Source organism: Loxodonta africana, chromosome 9, assembly GCF_030014295.1.
Source record: "Loxodonta africana isolate mLoxAfr1 chromosome 9, mLoxAfr1.hap2, whole genome shotgun sequence".
NCBI classification, from domain to species: domain Eukaryota; kingdom Metazoa; phylum Chordata; class Mammalia; order Proboscidea; family Elephantidae; genus Loxodonta; species Loxodonta africana.
The window spans coordinates 13,464,454-13,476,607 of NC_087350.1; the positions used below are offsets into that span (position 1 = coordinate 13,464,454).

At 41.1% G+C, this 12,154-nt stretch overlaps 1 long non-coding RNA gene across 2 annotated transcripts in view; it reads left to right on the forward strand.

Annotated features, from left to right (window-relative positions):
• Positions 1-12,154, forward strand: part of LOC135232415 (uncharacterized) — a 62,646-nt gene that overhangs the window by 48,246 nt on the left and 2,246 nt on the right. For both annotated transcript variants that reach the window (XR_010322927.1, XR_010322928.1), the window contains one exon: positions 5,811-5,995. This is a non-coding gene — a long non-coding RNA (uncharacterized LOC135232415). The remainder of the gene's footprint in view (positions 1-5,810; positions 5,996-12,154) is intronic.

Sequence of the window (12,154 nt, forward strand, 5' to 3'; positions counted from 1 at the left end):
CCACTCAGTCCAATTCCTCACCTATGCCTTCGATGTTCTGGGCTCCTAGTTGTCGTATATAATCGATTCACATATTTTTTCAGGTGTTTGTTGTGAGAGGGACCACGGGAAGCAACTGACTACTCCACCATCTTGGCCCCACCACCTCTGCGTTTGTTTTCTGTGGGTGGAGTACTTGTGGGGTGTTGCTTATATCTGGAAAGAGTATGGAGATTTAGTTGCGAGCCTTGTAGGGATTGGGAGAATTGAGAGTTGTGGGTGCTTTGTGCCTGTTATTTGGGACTTTGTTGGAAATGTGTTTATGTGAATTCATAGTGTGGGGATTGTGTATCTGTTGAATGGGTTCCTGGAAGTTCATGTTTGTATTTAAATGTGCGAGTTGGTGCTGTTTACATGAACCTTAGCATTTCAGTATAAGTGAGTTTTTTCTGGGAGTGTGCACGTCATGAGATATAGGCATGTACACTCAAGGACTTGGAAGTGAGCAGTATGCAATTTGTGGCTCAGGGCAATACTTTGGGTGTGGCTGTTCTGCCATGAATTTTGGGTCTTCCTGTGTATCTAATGGCAGGTTTGGAATGAGTTTCTCTGCTTGACATTTGGGCATATGAGGGAGTGTGCCTGTGTGTATTAGCTTGCATGTAAGGCCTTTTGGTTTTGTATATTTGGGGAATGAGGAAGGCTCACTGGTATGTACTCAAGGTATGTTGTATGGTTGTGTTGCCTGGCTGCTTTCCTGGAGCTGCACATGCGTTCTTCTGTGTTTGGTCTGGGGTTTGTATGATACTGCATTCAAGAAAATTGGGGATTGATTTCTGTTTGAGTATTATGGATTGTTTGATTATGTAAAGGCAGGCATTGTGAGTTATATTAGTATTTGAAGATGTAGGGTCATATTTTGTATATCTTCAGTGTCATGAATAATCTAGGTTATATTCAGGGTATGAGGACAATTGTATGCGTAATGAGTTTGTATGTTTCATGAAGGGGCATGGCAGTTTGCATGAATATTTGCTAGGGTTATGTGTAATATCTTTCAGTAGGGAGTATGGTATATTCTGGGAAATGAGGAGGTGGGTATCTGATGAAAAAATGAGATGGTGCATTTGCACAGGGAGTGGGAGAAATGAATTTGTGTATGTCCTGGAATCATGTTGATATGGTTATGTATGAAATTTTGAGAATGTGGCAGTTTTGGAATGTAGGATAGAGGGACTGAAATGGGGTTTCTGTGTATTTGTGTAGGATGTGCAAGAGATATTTCATTGACTGAGAGGATATACTGGTGTGTGTAATATGAGTCAGTGGGTGAATTATTCTTGGAGTGGTCTACATGTGTTTCTTTGGAGAACGATAGGGTGTTTGTAATTTTGTCTGGGCATGTTTGGAGGTTGGGGAAGCGAGGCCAATTTCTAGATATATGTGACAATCTATGGTGTTCTGGGTGCTTGAAGTCATTGGGAGTCTCTGTGTGTGTGTGTGTGTCTGGTATGTGTGGGCAAGTAGGGGAGTCCTTTATGTGTGTCTATTAGCTAGAGTGCTGGAAGTTGTGATGTTTTGGAGTTTTAATTGCATCCCTGAACATGTGGGGGTTGCTATGATTTGGAATCGAATCGACGGCAGCAAGTCTGGTTTTGTTTTTTTGTACCCATGGTTGTGTTTTGGGTGAGTGTATAGGGTGATTGTGTCTGCATGAAAGCAGTCAGGTATCCCCTCTGTGCCTCTTCTGGTCTAATTCTTGGAGAATTTGGTAGCATAGCTTGTATGTGCATTTTCAGTGTTCATTTGGTATATTTATATATATTAGCAATACAGGTTGTATGTGGTTGTGTGTGTGTTTGGTTTCATTGGCTTTCTGGGGTGTTTATTCTGGAGGATGTTGGGGGTTCAGTATGTATATTTGGAAACTGAGAGGTCTTCTATTAATTGTGCATTCATTTGGGAATTGTATGTATTCTAGAGATGTGTGATTTCTTGTGGGTCTGTATTAGGGTGGCCTTTGAGGTTAGATTTTGAACTTGGTGGTGTTAGAGAGCTTGATTGTGTGTACAGTGTTCAGTGAGTATATATGGGTACTATTGGTTGTCCATGTACATCTTCAGGCACATGTTGAGAGTATATATATTGGTAGGAATTACTGTGTGTATTCATGGTCTGTAGGGTTTTCTCATAAAACTATAGGCAGTAAGAGATGTTATGTTTGTGTATTTAGAGTATGGGTAGTAGTTTATGTATGTGTTCAGGAGTCGTGAGGAGGTGTGTGTTCTGGAAACATATAGTGATGTTTGGTTTATATATTAGGGGTGGGAGTTAAGGGTTCTCATGGTGCAGATGCAGTGTGTGTACATACTCATAGGAAAGAGGATCAGTTATGCTGGAATCAGCTCCAGTTAATTTGGGATAGTACATGGTGCATATCTCTGCCCAAATATGGGTCAGTGACATCAGGCTGGTACCTTGAAATTAGCAATGGCAGGATTATTTATATCAGGTATATTCTCAATGTTTAGAAATCAAGGCTTGCAACACTCACAGTGAAGAGTGAATTGATAACATTGGTCACTGTGTGTGTGTTTGTGTGTGTGTGCGTGTCTGTCTGTGTATGTGCCTGTGTGTCATTAGAATGTGCTAAGCAAGAACATTTAGGCATCACTTGGGTACTTATTGGGTAGTGTGAGTTGGGCCTTTGGAGGACTTATGCTCTTCTATCTCTCCATGGAAAAGACGTGTGACAATATTGTATCCTTTCATCTCACTTTTCAATCTCTGTGCTTAACAAATAATCTGAGAAGCCAGAATATATGAAGAAGAATGGGCATCAGCATTGGAGGAATGTCACTGACAACCTGGGATATGCACATGACAACCTTCCATGCTGCAAATGAAGAAAACTTGAAGAAATACCTGATGAAGGCCAAAGACCACAGTCTTCAGCATGGATTCCACCTGAGCATAAAGAAAATGAAATCCTCACACTGGACAACCAAAGTAAATAGAGACATATGTGAAGTTGTCAAGAATTTCATGCCCCTTTAATGAACAATCAAAAACAATGGAAACAGCAGTCAGGACTTCAAAGGATGTTTTGCCATGGGCAAATCTGCTACAAAAACTCTCTTAAAGTTATAAAAATGGAAGATGTCATTTTGATAAAAAAAAGTTGCACCTGTCCCAAGCCTGGCACGGCAGTCCCACCAAAAGGCCGCCCCTCAGAGCTGGGTAACCTTTCTAGACTCAAAGAGCACTAGTCACCAGGAAATAGAGAAAACACAGTCTTAGGCCTGGGCCTGGGAAGACAGAGTGCCAAGAACCCTGAGCTGATGGAACCTCAGTTAGCTGAAAAACTGCCAGATACAGGCTTGCACAGCAGGAATCCCTCCAACCTTGGCTGTGGGTATGCTGAACCTTCTGATATGTCCCTGTGTTGAGATGTGTAAGAATGCAGGTGAAGGTCTTGGTCACACCCGAGTAAGTATGTGGGACTTAGCCTAGCTCTGTTGGCTCAGAGGGGCTGACAGGTAAGGGAGATTAGATACTGGGTCTGTGTTCCTTGAACACTCTGGAAGAAGATGACAGATCCCCTCTTATAATAGTGCTTCTCAGCCACAGCAGCCCTCAACTTTCCTGTCACAGGAGGCTTCAGGACTCCAAAGAGAGAATGGATTGGTGTGTCTCATCACTTGGTTCTCCCCAGGCAGGCTTGATGCCAGTGAAGTGGGAGTGGGAGAAGCAAGGCAGGGGTTGGAGTCAGATAAGTGACAGAGGAGGGCATGGGAAAGCCCTGTCCTAGAGGAAGGACTAGGAGGATGGATCTAGAGAGCACAAAGAAAGCTTCCTGTGAATAGACATGACTCCTTCTTTCCTGAGTCCTTTCTTTTTGAAGTCTCACCATGCTGCTAGCACTGGAAGTCTTATCTCAGCATCCTGTTTTTCTGATAGAGTGACCTGACCTTCTTTATTATCCCCCATGACATGTGCAGCTTCAGACACATCAGATGGTGTCCAGTAACCATGATGGACCCCAGTTGCCTCCACACACGCCTCCTACCTCACTTGGACCCACCTAAGGACTTCTGCGCCTTCGTGATGTCTGGTTCAACATGATGTCCGTACTTTGTAGTAATTATGTTGTATTTTGTTGGCAGATATTTTAAATACAATATTTGATCGATAATACATGGGAGGATTTTGTAGGATCTTTTCATTTGGTTTTGAATATTCTTTTCATTGTTGTTGCTTTGGGTTTAGCAATCATTCCTCATGTTTTCCACCTCCAGCCCTCCTAGCCATTAATCTGCTCTATGTCTGCATATTGTAGATTTTCATGTAAGTGGGATCATGCAATAATTGTTCTTGAGATTTCAGTTATTTCACTGAAATCTGCACATGTCATGGGGGATAATAAAGAAGGTCAGGTCACTCTATCAGAAAAACAGGATGCTGAGATGAGACTTCCAGTGCTAGCAGCATGGTTAGACTTCAAAAAGAAAGGACTCAGGAAAGAAGGAGTCATGTCTATTCACAGGAAGCTTTCTTTTTGTGTATCCAGTCATCTTTTCATGGACACTGGGTTTGTTTCCACCTTTTTAATTCAATGAATAATTCTGCAATAAATGTCAGTGTCCAAGTATCTGCTTTCTTGCTTTCAGTTCTTTTCTTTATGTGCCTGGGAGTGTCTATGGTAATTCTTTGTGAAAGTATTTGAGGCGCCATCAAACTGTGTTCTACAGTTTTCAAAGAACATGACAGCCAGTTTCTTCTACGTTTGCTTGCCTGTTTGTTTTTGGTTTTTTTCTGTCAATAGCCATTGGTGTGGTGTGGAGTGATACTTCTTTGTGATTTTGATTTGCATTTCCCTAATGACTGATGAAGTTGAGCATCTTCTCCCTTGCATACTGGCCATTTGTATATTTTCTTTGGAATAATGTCGATTATGTCTTCTGCCCCTTTTTTGAGTTGGGCCATTTTTTGGTGTATGTGTTCAGTTTTAGGCACTCTTTATGTCTTTGTGTATGAAACCCTTAAGCAAGTACAGATTCCAAGTATATTGTCACAATCAGTAGTTGTCTTCAGTTTCTCGATAGTGCTCATTGATGCAGAAATGATTTAAATTTTCACCAAGACAAATTTATTTGTTTCTTTTGTTTCTTCTGTCATATGTATGAAGATGTGGGGAAAAAAAAATTCTGAAAACTTAACCCTGATGTTTACTTTTAAGAGTTTTATGATTTTAGCTCTCATATTTAGATCATCGATGCACTTAGAGTTAATTTTTTTATATGGTGTAATGTATCCAGGTGAATCCTTTTCCACGTGGAGATCATGTCGTCTCAGCATCATTTGTTGAAGAACTATTCTTCGCACATTGAATGAGCTTAGCTTCAATGTTGACACAAATTGGGCAAAGATGTATGAATTCATATCTCAATACTATGCCGTTGGCATCTATGTCTGTTCTTATGCCAGAACCAGACCGTTTTCTTTATTACATGTGTATAGTGCTATTTTATATCTTTAAGTGTGCGTCCCGTACTTTGTTCTTCTTTTCCAAGATGCTTTTGTATATTTAGAGTGTGTTTGCAATGTAGAAATTGTGTTCTTGTGTATTTGATTTTCTCTCTTTTATATAATTTGTAAGTGGTAAGACATGGATCCTGAGATTTAAGAGAGAGGAATAGGAGAGTCTCAGCATCTTTCCCCCGGAAAGAAAATCCCACGCCAGGATTTCATGAAGGAAATTGCTGCAAGGGCTGATGATGTACAGAGCTGGGAGATATGGGGCCAATTTTTTTTTTTTTTTTTTTTTTGAGATATACGTCATGAGATGAAGAGAGAGTTTACCCTGAAGAAGAAAAGTGAAGCTTGCTGGGCTGTGCCCTGGCTGCCATCAAGGGCATAAGGAGGTTCAAGGAGGCAGAGTCCTGATCATCATAGTTTTGGGAGACGGGCAAGGCAGATCTGTTCTCTGGATGAAGCTTCTTTTCCCAACATCACAGTATGTAGATATGTTTTATCACCAGTAGTTTATACGTTTCTTTTTATATACATTTCTTTTTATAGTGAGAACTCTCCACACACCCGTTTAATGAGACCATAGGCAAAGAGGTCTCACCTTAAAGGCAGATGCCAGTCTTCTTCCTGTTCCCAAATGAAAGAAGTTCTCAGGGCTTCACACCACCTCTACCCTGTGGCCTCCAAATGGTGACTGCCGAAATACCAGAGTCTGAAGCTATTCATAATAAGTCTCTGTAAGACAATCGTGGGGTGAGAGAGAATCTAAATCTATGGTCTTGATGTTGATTGAGACGATGGTTACACCACAGTATTTCAAATTCCTGAAGCTCACAAAACTATAAAGTAAATGGGGGAGTTTCATTGCATGGAAATTATGTAACTCTGAGAGCTGAGTTTAACAGAAAGATTTTTTTTTTTCCTAACTGTATTGATTCCTGATTTGTAACAGTAAAAGTTTGGAAGATTTAAGGCCATTTGAAGTTCCTGGCAGAAAGGCTTAAGGAGCTGACTGGTGATGGAAAGGTTGGTCGTTCATGTCCACGAAGAGGCTCCTAGGAACAAATGCCTGGTGATCTCCTTTGGAAATTCAACCAGAGAAAACTCTATGGAACACAGTTCTGTTGTGAAACGAGTTGGGTTGCCATGAGTTAGAATTGACCAACAGCACTGGTTTGGTTTTTCTTTTGGAACCAACCTGGCTGCCTCTTACTGATTCTGTGACCTTGGATGAACTGTGTCCAATATGTACAGTGGGAATGGCCTGTAAATCATGAGATGGCTTTGACTTTTATCTATATCTGTAACAAGCACTGAGCAATATCTCACATGAAACATATTCAGCAAATAATAGCAGATACTACCATTACTATTGTTTTATGTTAATGACCTAGTTCAAGTGAAGACAAGGACACTGTTCCTGCCTTTAGGAAAGCACAGTCGACGGGGAATAAGAGCACTGAAACAGTGATATGCAGTGCATGGTGAGGGGGCTGTGACAGGGTAAAGTGAAAGTGAAGCTGGGATAAGCCCAGGGACTTCCTTGACCTCTCTACTCATCCAGACCTGAGCCTACTCCAATATCCTTATAGAATCTTCTCTAGACCACTCCAGCCTTCCCCACTTGGACACTCTCATAGGGGAAATAGCGGAAAGCTTCATTTAGGCACTATTCTGGGAAAGCATATTCCATACACTCTCTCTCTCCTTGGAAGAGCGATCCAAATAAAATGTGATTATGTATGTCTTACTGATAAGAAAGCTGCTGCTCAGACACTGGAGGTCACACAGCCAGCAAGTGAGAGAGCTGAGATTGAAAGTCTGCTGTGGCTGACCCCAAATCCAGCCTTTCTATGGCCTTTTTCCTCTTTCTTCTTGTGGGCACATTGTTCAACTTGGCTGACGCTCACTCTCAGGTGTGGGGACAGAAGGGAATTCTTTAAGTGATGATGAAGTCTTAAGAGGTGAGGAGAAATTCAGGGAAAATTGTTGTGCAAGGCCACACCAAACACAGCAAAAGAGCGGGACCATCAGTCTAGGCTCCATTCTATGTTCCTTTGGATGACCCTGAAGGCCTGGTTACTCTTTGCCACCAACTGTGACTCACTATACAACCAAGTTCCATTGAATCTCACCCTGTATTCTTTCTTGGAACCAGGAGACTGATATCTTCTCCTTCCCATGGCCACATAGCATGGCACCAATACAAATTGTGCACAAGGGACAAGAGAGGTGCATTAATGGACAGGGGATGGACTATTGGAGCAGTCCCCAAGCCTGGCATACATCTCAATCCATCTTTACTACGCTTGAGACATTTCACCAAAGAGAATATTCAGGTGGCCAACAAACACATGAAAGGATGCTCAATGTCATTAGGCACTAGATAAACGCAAATCGAAACCACAATGAGATACCATTTCACAGCCAGTACGATGGGCAAGATAAAAATACAAAAAGGAAAAAATGACAAGTGTTGGAGGGGATGTGGAGAAATTGGAAACTTCATCTGTTGCTTATGAAAATGCAAAATGATATAGGTATTTTGGAAACACTCTGGCAATTTCTCAAAAACCTGGAGATATACCTGCCGTGGGACCCAGGAATTCCACTCCAGCTGTATGCCCTTGGGATCTAAAAGAAATGATATGAACAGACATATGTACACCTATGTTCACCACAGGACTATTCACAATAGCAAAAAGATAGAAACAACCTAAGTGCCCAACAACGGACGAATGGATAAGTAAAATATGCTGTATACCTACAGTGGAATACTACTCAGCAGTAAAGAAAAATGAGTTCCCCAAACACCTTGGAACATGGAGGAACCTGGAGGACATTAACAAGTAAAATGCGTCAGTCACAAAAAAACAGATATTGTATGTAATCACATTTATGAAATGACATGACAAATAAAAATATACAGAAAAAATGTTCAGTAGTGTTTACCAGAGATGGGGTAGGGGGAAATTTCCTCTCTAGTTAGTAGATACTTGTTATTTTTCATGATGGAGAGGTAACACTCAATGAGAGTGAATTGTTCAAAGCATAATGAAGGCAAACCACAATAGTAAAATACACACAAGGAAAAAAATATATATATAGGCATATATGTGTATAGGCATGTTTACATGAGTGTGTATGTGTGTGTATACAGGTGTATGTGTAGGAATACGTATATGCATCTGTGACTGTATGCACACGTTAATACATATAATAAAGCACATAGAGGGAAGAGTTGTGAGTATTTCTAAAACATAACCAAATACCCTGATGGATTAGTTTTCTGGATTTGAAATATTAGAACTAGAGTCTTCTGGAACATCTTGGTCAGTTGGGCCGATGTGGTTCATAAAGTTATGTTTTACATCCTAGTTTGCTGAGTAGTGTTTGTGGTTTTAATGCTTGTGAGCGGCCTACTAAAATGCAACTATTGGTCTCTACTCATCAGGACCAAAAGGGAATGTAGGAAACCAAGGCTAAGAGAAAACACTTGAATTGCGCACAGGAAGAATGTTCAAATGACAAGTCTTTTGTTACATATATATTTACCACAATAAAAAGAAAATAAAAAATATTGTGGAATCGAATAAAGCTCCAGGATTCATTATACTTTCTGTTCTATAAGACCTAAGCAAATACACTCCCTTTAAGAAACGCACTCAGGCCAAAATCCAAACATTACTTCTTAAGAGGCAGTTAATAAAATGAGAAATATACTCATTTGAAATGTGAACACTCTCAAGCTTCCTCTTCAAAGCCTCTAATTCAGGACTCCTCCTCCCAGCTTTCCTACTGGACAAGGCACACAGCAGTGCTGCCCTTAGAAAGCAAGGAATTCATCACCCAAAGGTTAGTTTTGCCTCAGGCAGCCCTGCTGGTCATTCAAACCTCTTGGACTGCCTTGAAATGAGAAACACTTGATTTTTACCTCACCTGCCTCTGCACTTCCTACTACATCGTATTTGCATTTTTACAGGCACTGCATCATTCTCTCACTGTCCTCTGGGTCTCCACATCTTCCAGGAATGCATGTTAAGAGATCTCTTAAGGAAGAGTCCTCAATATGTGTCCTTCAGTTTACTTTTTCTCCTGTGTTGTGGTTAGGAATACGTTTCAGCCAGTGTTACTTCCTTCCTGTCTAAACAGCATTTGCTGTGGGAACAAATTATTTCTTTTTTAGTTTGTAAGCTAAATTCATAATTCCAGTCAGCCCTTAAATAATCAGTGCTAGAATTGTCATTATACATATTTTTTAATTTCAATAATCCAGTACTCTTTTTCTCGAAATTGCAAGATTTACCTTATTTCTCACTTCCTTGGATGATGGCTCTTTAAGACCCTACAGAGCCAACACATGGAGCCTACAAGTGCACAGGCTCAGAGAGAAAGCAGGGTAGCTGAATAAGGCTCAATCATCACATCTTGTCATTTCCTCTAACGCTCTGAGATTGGGTGGAAGATCACCTGTCTTCTGCGTCCTGTCACCCAAGAATGGAGATGATTTTTATCAGTGGACAAGGCCTTCCTTACACTTTCCCACAGCGATGGTCAGAGAACTGGGTCCAAGGGACTTTTGGCCTTGCCCTTTCATGGCCAATCTTGGTAAAGTTCGTATGCACTAATTTAATCACATATGCTTCCAGGGTCAAAGATTTTCATGTAGTAGAAAAAAAGATTGCAGAATTTGGACCTGATTGTTCCTGCACAATGCAATGTTTAAATTGTGGGTCCTGAGCTCACTCAGTCAAATCCAATGGCCCTAAATCCATTGTGTGCATCAGGGGAAAAAAATCAATGGACTCACCGACAAGCAGAAGAATCAAGCAGCAAGCCTGCTTTTCCTGAGTGCCTAGATACCATGAATTGCTTCACCATTCTGGTAATAGGAAGGTCTGGATTGAAAATCATGTAAGGTTGCCCTATGATACAAGCTGAAAAGCTAAGAAAAGTTGCCAAGATTTTGCTTTTATCAGTCACAGTAAGTAGCTTTAAAAAAAGATAAGGTGGTTTTCTTGAATCTCTCTAACTTCATCATCTAAGCTGAGATGTGAGTAGAGTTGTACACTGTAGCTGCCGGAGAGGATACCAAGAAAGGCACATCAAGAAGCTGTTTACTGGCTGCAGAGAATTAAGGGGTGGGCAGTTTTCAGAGAGGCAGAAGCTGCATGGAGGTGCTCTTTTCAGAGTAACTGGGCAAACACTGTCGATGCTGTAAATAGAAATATTCTTCGGGTCTTATCAGGTTTATAGTTCAGCTAAAACTCAGAAATCATGAGGCAATTCAAGAGGACCACATTATGAAATGACTTTCTCACAGAATTGTAGCAAAGAGGGGAGAAGAACCCTTGTCTTCTCTGGAGGAATTCTCTGCTTTTCCACTACAACATGACTCCCATTGCATTTTTCTGCAACATTTCCTTCTTGAGTCAAAATGTCTTCCTACTGGGACAAGATACTATGTTAGTCCCAAAACCCGTTGCCTTTGAGTGGATTCCTACTCATAGTGACCCTACAGGACAGAGTAGAACTACGTCATAAGGTTTCTAAGGAGTGCCTGGTGGATTCAAACTGCCAAGCTTTTGATTAGCAGCCATAGCTCTTAACCACTACACCACCAGGTTTGTTAGTGCCAGTAGGGGCATTTTTTGTGGGAAGGCTGTCCGTGTGGAACACTTCTCCTCTGCCTCTCTCCTTCCGCCATACCCTCCCATCCAAAAACCACTGCTGCTGTGAGAGCAGGATTAAAGTTGTTCTCACGTGACTTTTCTTATTGCAACCACTTGGGGTCAGCACCCTCATCTCCCAAGACCAGTTTTTCTACCAAGCCTCTCCAGACAACAAAATGAATACTTTTTCAAATCGTTTTCACCATAATACACTGAAAATTGTGTTCATGATGGGTAAAAAGACAAACGTTCCTTCTTTAAAGATGATGGCACCACGGTTCCTACAACGATTTAGGACATACATTGATGAGCCTGGATTCCAAAAAGCAAGAGTGTGTGATGGAGACAGGTGAAGCTGAAGCTGAGAATTAGGGCTTCATGACCCAGAACGGCCAGCTAGGAGATAGATGGGAGCTAGTGCGTGTGTGGATGGGGATTTGATCTGAGTGAGTAGAATCTTGCATTGGTCTCATGATACCCACCCATTTCAGAGCTATGGGGCCCTAACAACTGAAGATCCAGGGCTAGAGCATTGTATGCACTTTTTCTTCAGAGAAAAAGATTTTCTGCCTTCCTCACCTTTGGGTCTGCTCTCTGCACACTAAACCTAGGTGCTCAAGAGTGTTTGATGACTATTCAATATCCCAGATAATCAAAATGACCTGCAGAGATTTTGTGAAATTGGTATGCTGGTTTGGTTTGGGTGCTGTGTTTTATGTGTATGGAACCAAGATTGAAACTCAGGCCTTTTGACTGCAAATTCAGTTCTGTTCTTCTGAGGGTAAGTCATAACAGCTTAATGTTTTCTGCCTCTTGGTAGTTTTTCCAGATAAGATACAAGGCACTTATTGATTTCAAATTTCTGTTAAACAACGACTAATATTGTTGTAAATATATCCCCTATCCCCAGTATTACGTGAAGTGTCCTTGGTGCGTGTATTTTCTTTGCTAAATCCGGCAAGTCTATTCTT